Below are 9,139 nucleotides of genomic sequence, written 5' to 3'. Positions count from 1 at the left end.
AATCAAATAACGTAACAGGTTTACCAGCACAGTAATTCATAAATTATTCTAATGGTATGTTTCAGATGTACTTAACATACACTCTGAGACAAATAAAACGACCCACTGCTATGGAATTATCCAAATGGTACCTAAATAGGTAGATGTGATGGACATTTACAGAAAAATTGGATGACTTATTGAAGAGAAAGAGCTTCACATGTTGGGCAAGTTAACAATGCCCTGGTCCACGTCTGATCCTTATGCAAGCAGTAATTCGGTTTGCCACTGATTAACAGAGTTCTTGGATATACTTATATGGATATGGCGTCTGTCCTTTCGGACATGTCCGAAAGAACAGACATATAATTATATAGTTCTGGCAATACCGGCCATTACCTTCTCCTTCTGTGCGGATGCACACATATTACCCGAACTCTTACGGCACTTGGTAAGAATGTCTTCCACGAGTATAACGAGTGTGTTGGGTAGGGACATTACGAATGTAGTGTGTGGACATATAAGATGAGAATGTGGGTCTCGCGGAGGGCGTGCGCGAGATAGTCCCTGCAGTCGCGCTGTCCTATGTGCCCTCGGTGGCTCAGATGGATAGAGCGTCTGCCACGTAAGCAGGAGATCCCGGGTTCGAGTCTCGGTCGGGGCGCAAATTTTCACCTGATATATATCAACGCCCGTCAGCAGCTGAAGGTATTAATATATAATTCTGAGTTCTTGGATGTCCTCCTGAGGGATATCGTGGTAAATTCCGTCCAAACGGCCGTTAGACTTTCAAAATCTCGAGATGGTTGGACGACCCTGCCCATAATGCTCCTAACGTTCTCACTTGGTGAGAGAGCCGTTGACATTGCTGGTGAACGTAGCACGAGGGCAAGCAGTAGAAATTATGGCCGTGTGCCGGGGGGAGGGGGGGGTTATCTTGCTGAAATGTAAGCCCAGGACGACTTTCCATGAAGGGCAGCAAAACAAGGCGTAGAATATCGTTGACGTACGGCTGTGCTGTAGATGAACCGCGGCTGAGACCCAGGCGAGTCGTGCTATGAAATGAATTGGTGCCCCAGACCACCACTCCCGATGGTTGGGCTGTGTGGTGGTCGACAGTCATATTGGTAGCACACTACTGTCTGGAGGGTCTCCAAACACGTATTAGATGGTCAACGGGGCTCAGTTCGAAGCAGGACTTTGGACTGAAGAAGATTCTACTGCAGTCAATGAGATTCCAGGCCGTAATACCAGCTTGCCATCCACGTCACCCTGAAACGTCCCCTTAGAAAAATTATACAAGACTGTGCTTAAACTGACACACAATATTTTTTTAGCGCAACGCAATCTGACTTTCAGTAATCCCTACAAGAGAATGGCCCTGATTAAATTAACCTGTACGTTTCACAAATCACTTACCTCACAAAAATCTTCGTTGCTCGAACTACTGCAATACAGCGAGCACTACTACTGCCAGCTAAATAAAAAATTCAAACTACGGAAGACACTAACTACTGATAGGCATAGTTAGCAAATGAAAGATTTTAATAGGGAACAAACAATGTATTTACCTTAATAGTCATAATATATATAGCAGTTCATGACATCCATTCTTACAAATGTACTGTTTCTCTCATTTACCCACATCCACCACTGCTGGCGGCTCGCCTCCAACTGCGCAACGCTACGCACTGTTCACGTCCAGCTGCCCAACACTACAATGGCAGACAACAATGTAAACCAGCCACAGACTGCACACATCACAGCCAGTGATTATCATACAGAGCGCTGCGTGGCGTTACCAATATAAAAACCTAAACAGCCTACTTACAACCCTTACAGCACTGTGGCACGTAGACAACTTTCAACACCCCGTTTTGTTGACCTTCATGATAAGCCATCTTGGCCTTATATGTCTGCAAGATAATGTCCGTTCGCACACGGCGAGAGTTTCCACTGCTTGTTCTCGTGCTTCCTAAACCGTGCCTTGCCCATGAGGGTCGGCAGACCTCTCCCCAGTCGTGAACGTTCGGAGCACAGTGGGCAGGGCCCTCCAATGATCTCGGGATTTTGACGATCTAACGCGCGGCCGGAATGTGGCACCACATCTCTCAGGTGAACATCCAGAAAATCAGTCAATGTCAAGCCAAATAACTGCTTGCGTTGGAGCCAGAAGTGGACCAATGAATTACTGTCTTTCTCAGTTTGTGAATCTTTCTCAAGAATACTTAACCCAAATTTTCTGAAACTGTAATCATTTTTTTATCTTTATATGTACATCACATCTTCCGCTTTTCATCCCATTCGGATAATTCCTTCGTAGTGGGTCGTTTCCGTTGTCTCAGAGTGTATTTCAGGTATTCAGATACATCGATTGTGTTTTTCTGTTTTTTTTTTTAATTACTCATATGTCATTCTTTTCGTATGTTTTTAAAATAATGGCATATTATTAATATCGTAAATTCTGTCCTGCGTTTTATTCTTAAAATACGTCTATGGGTACTGAACTTCGTTTACTTGCAAACTGAGTTCCCTTAACATCGCTTAGCATTGACTTACCACTGTTAACTTTCTGAGCCAGTTAAACAAAGAGTTAAAAGGTCTTAATAGTTCCAGTTTATGATACTAAGATCTGCATTACCAAGTTTTGATATAATGACCTATAAGTACCTCAAAAAGCAATCTATGATATCAAGGGTGCCCTATACTATTCTGCCGTCGGACTGTCACGTAAATTCGCGTAGGAAATGGTAAGGGACACAGCTTAACGTCGTTTACTTACTTAATGAATTATTCAAACTTACCTGATTAGCAACAACTTTTGAAGCTCTTTTGCCTTCAAGACCATACTCAGTTCCTTTATCTGAGTCGTAGTAATCTCTATCATCCTCAAATGGTTCAAATGCCTCTAAACACTATGGGACTTAACATCTCAGGTCATCAGTCCCCTAGACTTAGAAATACTTAAACCTAACTAACCTAAGAACATCACACACACCCATACCCGAGGCAGGATTCTAGCCTGCGACCGTAGCAGCAGCGCGGTTCCGGACTGATGCGCCTAGAACCGCTCGGTCACTGCGGACGGCTCCATCGTCCTCGGATTTGACTAAATCGTCCCAGTAAAGCATTTTCCTGGCACGAAACCCGCACAAGTTACTACTAAGATCAGCCACGTATTTGGCACTTACAGTTTACGGGTACACAAAATGGTTCAAATGGCTCTGAGCACTATGGGACTCAACAGCTTAAGTCATAAGTCCCCTAGAACTTAGAACTACTTAAACCTAACTGGCCTAAGGACATCACACACACCCATGCCCGAGGCAGGATTCGAACCTGCGACCGTAGCAGTCTCGCGGTTCCGGACTGCAGCGCCAGAACCGCTAGACCACGGGTACACATCCTGACGACTTTCCATTAGTGAGAATCTGACATTAGAGACCCATTTCTTGGTTTATCGCGGAACTATCAACTTACTCGAATAAAACACTCAGGTAAAATATTTTACTGGCAATATCTCTGTTTCATATCGAGTGTCCTTCACCACTGTTTACAATTACAGTGCAGGTCTTCACATGTTATATGTTCACTGCGACGTTAGCAGCGCAGCTAGTTTAGTGTAACGAGTTTCGCACACGTGATTTTGTATACGAGAAGACACATCGACACCGGTATTTCGTCGTTTTGTGAGCGCCATCGTCGTGTCTGAAACATTTGACTGCTGCCCGAACTGCGACCGGGCTACTGCCTGTCTGCATTGAATCACTGCATAAGAAAATAAATAACAAACGTCTCTGGGTTAATGATAGTACAAAAGAAAAAACGTCAGCACAGTGACCTTCGTGGAAGAAACTGTCGCGGAAGATACGAGAAGTGACTTCAGCCATCTGAGAAAGTAACCAGAACAGTTCACGTTTCTTCTAAAAGTAGTTAATAATGAAATGAAGAAGGCTAAAATGGTTCAAATGGCTCTGAGCACTATGGGACTCAACTGCTGAGGTCATTAGTCCCCTAGAACTTAGAACTAGTTAAACCTAACTAACCTAAGGACATCACAAACATCCATGCCCGAGGCAGGATTCGAACCTGCGACCGTAGCGGTCTTGCGGCTCCAGACTGCAGCGCCTTTAACCGCACGGCCACTTCGGCCGGCGAATGAAGAAGAAAAGTGCTGTAATGTGTGAAGCATTCTTCGCAATTGCTGATTCATATTCCTCTCTACAGTACCTATATCGTGTCCCAAAATCAACAGTTTCCACACCTGTTCAAACGCCACACAAAGTATCCAACTCTCCTTGACAACGTTTTGTAGTATGGTAGACGAGGGCTGCTTCAAAGCCGGAATTTTTGTTTGCGGATATTTTTCTCAATTCACTTACCTATTCGTGAATTTTGCTCTTCAACTCATATGTTGTGAACCTATCAATGTTCTCAATGTTCAGATCGCGAGAGAGTGTCTCAAGTGCAGCAACGTGCCGCTGCTAGTTTTTGTAGCCAACGACACTGAAATCCCTGAGCACAGCATAGATACCCAAGAAGCGAACGGTTTCCTCTGTTCTGTTTCAATTTACTTACACTCTAACGACACGACACTTAGCCTCGATTCGGGAGGATGACGGCTCAATCCCGCATCCGGCCATCCTGATTTAGGTTTTCCGTGATTTCCCTAAATCACTCTAGGCCAATGCCGGGATGGTTCCTCTGAAAGGGCACGGCCGACTTCCTTCCCCATCCTTCCCTAATCCGATGAGACCGATGACCACGCTGTCTGGTCTCCTTCCCCAAACCAACCAACCAACCAACTTAGCCTCGAAAAACTTGCAATTAGTCGCCAAAGTTGGAAAAAGCCGAAACTGTTCAGTTTCACGATCGTATCACAAAAAACCTGCGCCGAGCACAGACAGTGGCCAGTAGTGCAATTGTGCGCAACCTAGCGCCGTGTAAACTAGGCTCAACGTGAAAACCTACCTGTAGATCCCTATGACACATACTAGAAAATTATATTTGGGTGGCCCGTAAGTTCGTAGAGTTTTCCCGTGTGTCTAATAAACACTACAGATACACAAAACAGTGACTTTGGTAATCAACTCTGGGGTAACTTGCCGATTCTGTGACTGTAGAAATCACGTGATTTTGAGGCGAAGAACTCGTCATGCCATGTTCGGAGTGTATTTTAGTCTGGAAAGGAAGTTCCTTAAAGGCTGCTTGTTAGAGAGTGGGAAAGGTGCAAAAACTGAGGGAGCAAGACCAGGCGAATAAGGTGTGTGCGGAACACTTCCCTGGAGTAGCATCACTTTGCGCATTCTTCCTGGTCGTTTTTCTTGCATTGCGTCTGCAAGACCTCACAGTTGTCAACAATAAATGGTAGTAGTGATGGTTGCATCTCGAAGAAGCAATTCGTAATACACCACACCGTCATTAGTCCACCAGATGCACGACATTATCTTTTGTGGATCAGCGCTGGTCTTAGTACGGGCACTTCCTACTTTGTTTGGGCTCAACCATTCCTTTCTCTTTATTATGACACCATTTATCGTCACCATTAACGATACAGAATAGGAATGGTCGCTGTTCCAGAACTAATTGGTGACGAGCAAGCAGTGATGCACAAATGGCAGGCCGATGATTTTTGTGATACTGACTTAGAGCACGCTTCACCCATACATTTCTCAATCTTTCCCGTTGCACACAAATCTCGCACGATGATGGAATGATCACAGTTCAGCATATTTTCAAGGTCTCGAGTGCACCGAAGTGAATTATTGTGGATTAATGCGTTTACATCAAACCCCGAAGCACTTCCCGAACGTGGAGATTGACTAATGTCAAAACGCTTCTCTTGAAAACGAGAAAACTGTTTTCTAGCCGTTCTCTGTCCAATGGCATTATCCCCACGCACGGCGAAAATATTTCTGGTTGCCCCCGCTGCTGTCACGCCTCTGTTGAAGTCAAATCGAAGAATGTGGCGGAAATATTACGATTTCTCCGCTTGGCGCTCCATTTTCTAGCGTCCACAGCTCCACTTACTCTCTTCAGATGACAAAATGACAACATGTAAATTGAAATACCAGTAGTGAACTACAAATAAAAAATGACTCTCTGTAAATAAACCCGTACGAACCGGAATACCAACATGCGAAACAAAAACGCTACGAACCGATGCACCAACCTAATAACTCAGAACGTAAGATCCCCACCGTTCTACAGACGATCTAGACTCAAGGCCGGTTGGAAGAAGCCAGCTGCAGTTAGGTTCTACTTCCACTCGGTGACATAAAGGATGACCGTGTGTAAGGGGTATAACTATCGATAGTAATATGACGTTGTAAATCGTATCCCATAAGGGCGAATACAAGCGTAAATGCATGCTTTAGATAGAGGCAGTGGACATTAAGTTATGATGGTTATAGATTTATATACATTTCGATTTCAGAATGTTTAAAAATCTGATCTGATCCTGTGGTTCATGATACAGTGAAACATATAGAATTTTGCAGATTGAAATCTGTTGAAATCGAACGTTGGCGGGACTTTGTCAGTTTCATAACAGAAGAAGAAAAACATCCGCACACTTGTGCTGAACCAAATACTGATTAACTTTAGCGGCTTGTTTGTGCAGCCGAGGATACTGCTCTTTGTGTTACATTTTGTAAAAGTGTTGTAAGTCCCTGAATTGAACAAACAGTTCACTGAGCTCGGTACGTCTGTCCGCTTTAGTTGGAAGTAATGATGTACTTTCCCAGCCTAAAGCGAGAATGGTCTGCGAGGCAAATCGAAATTTCTCTTCAGTCGTGCAATGTCCTGGAATCTCTTTCAGACCTCATGATGAAAAGTTTCAGTTACTAAAGCGTAGTGCGTCATATCTGGCCCACAAATGACTGCCTTGAGTTACGGGAAATGCCCACGTCATGAACCTGGAGTTGATTCAAGTCTGGTGATTGAGAGGGCAAATGAAGCACCTCGAAGTTAAGTAACAACCACATCCTCATATTCCAGGCAGCATTTTTCGGGTCCTTATCTTGATAAAACATAGAAAGTTCCCCAATCCCCATGTTTTCGGCCCTCTTTTGCGGACTGTCCCTCAGTATTCTGAGGTACTGAATTTGGTCCATTTTATCTTCAGTAAGAACCAGTTCACCAACTCCTTTCGCTGACATGCACTATAACACCATTACCTGTCCACCGCTATGCTTCATAGCTGCCTTGAGATTTTTCTCTTGAAGCTCATTATTAGATCCCCGAAAAATCATTATCCTCCCAGCAGACTGATATATGTTAAATGTACTATCGTCAGCAAATATAACGTCAGTCCACCACATATTGTCGTCTCTAACATTGTAAGTAGGCTGTTTAGGTTTTTATGTTGGTAACGCCACGTAGCGCTCTATATGAAATTCACTGACTGTGCTGTGTCAAGTCTGTGGCTGGTTTGCATTGTTGGAATACTCGCTATTGTAGTGTTGGGCACTTGGATGTGAACAGTGCGTAGCGTTGCGCAGTTGGAGGTGAGCCGCCAGCAGTGGTGGATGTGGGGAGAGAGATGGCAGGATTTTGGGAGCGGATGATCTGAACGTGTGTCCATCAGAAAGAGTAAATTTGTAAGACTGGATATCATGAACTGATATATATATATATATATATATATATCAGTTCATGATATCCAGTCTTACAAAAGACATTTTATATATATATATATATATATATATATATATATATATATATATATATATATATAAAATGTCGTTTGAACACTATTAAGGTAAATACATTGTTTTCTCTATGAAAATCTTTCATTTGCTAACTATACCTATCAGTAGTTAGTGCCTTCAGTAGTTAGAATCTTTTACTTAGCTGGCAGTATTGGCGCTCGCTGTATTGCAGTAGTTCGAGTAACGAAGATTTTTGTGATGTAAGTGATTCATGAAAGGTATAGGTTATTGTCAGTCAGGGCCATTCTTTTGTAGGGATTATTGAAAGTCAGATTGCGTTGCGCTAAAAATGTTATGTATCAGTTTAGTGTTGATCAGAATAAGTAAAGACAGAAATGTCTGAGTACGTTCAGTTTTGCTCAGCTGTTTGAACATCAAATAACGTAAGGGGTTTATCAGCACAGTAATTGATTAATTTTTCTAGGGGGACGTTTCATTCGGATCGGAAGGGTGTCATTTATTACGATTTTTAACCTGTTGAAACTGTTAACACTGATCACTACCAACAGCAAATTATCGATTCAAATCGAGAATTACATTAAAAACGACCAGAATATGGAAAAAAGCAACACAAAGTCATATTGCTCCACGATTACGCCCTATTCCACAAAGCAAAACGGGTCAGGGAAACGATCGAGGCGTTCAGTTGGGAAGTACTAGGGAATGCGACTTATTCTCCAGACTTGTCTCCGTCAGATTATCATCTATCTGCATCACTTTGACACGCTCTCGCTGAACAACTCTTCAATTCGTATGAAAATGTACGAAAATGGCTCGGTGACTGGTTCGCTTCAAAAGAAGAACAATTTTTTTGGCGTGGCATTCATAGCCTTCCGGAGAGGTGGGAGAAACGTATAAATAGCAATGGAGATTATTTTTAATAAAATATTGTTTATCAGTTTCAAACAACAAACGTGTAATTACTGCAACGAAATTCCGGTTTCATACTTCTACACCTGGTATTTGATTTGTTTTATTAATTAAGGGCTTCCGGCCTGAAATACGACCTTGAAAGTTACCTGCTGTGAGAAACCTCCATACTGTTTCGCGATCGCTTCCTTTCCGATGTGTTTGGCAATCTCAGTAGTGAGTTTTGGAGCACTGAACTCTGAGTCCTTCTTCGTTTGTCTGATGATACAACACATTTCTTGCACAGAAACCGTTCTTGGACGTCCTGTATGCGGTTGACTGTCTATACTATCTTCCTCTCGGGATCTTCTTATTATATCGGAAACTGTACTTTTCTTCATTTGAAGCATTTCAGCAATTTTACGACAACTTTTGCCTTTAGCATGGTGAAAAAGTACTTGTGCCGCTGTTCGAATGCGCTCTCTCTTCCTCTGCGGCCCATTGTTACTTCAGCTGCACACAGCACACTCACTACCTCGCTGAATGTTTACATTCACACTGTCCTTGGCTCCTCTACACAACATCTCTGGAGGACAACT

The 9,139-nt window shown here is 43.1% G+C and overlaps 1 non-coding gene across 1 annotated transcript; it reads left to right on the top strand.

The window, feature by feature from the left end:
- Positions 1 to 568: 568 nt before the first annotated feature.
- On the top strand, positions 569 to 643 carry Trnat-cgu (transfer RNA threonine (anticodon CGU)). The gene has a single exon. It is a non-coding gene; the product is annotated as a tRNA-Thr (tRNA).
- The last annotated feature ends 8,496 nt before the right edge of the window (positions 644 to 9,139 follow it).

The sequence above is a fragment of the Schistocerca cancellata genome, chromosome 7 (assembly GCF_023864275.1).
Source record: "Schistocerca cancellata isolate TAMUIC-IGC-003103 chromosome 7, iqSchCanc2.1, whole genome shotgun sequence".
Lineage (NCBI taxonomy): Eukaryota > Metazoa > Arthropoda > Insecta > Orthoptera > Acrididae > Schistocerca > Schistocerca cancellata.
Note: the sequence above shows the minus strand (reverse complement) of the source record. Positions and strands in the feature narration are given on the sequence as shown.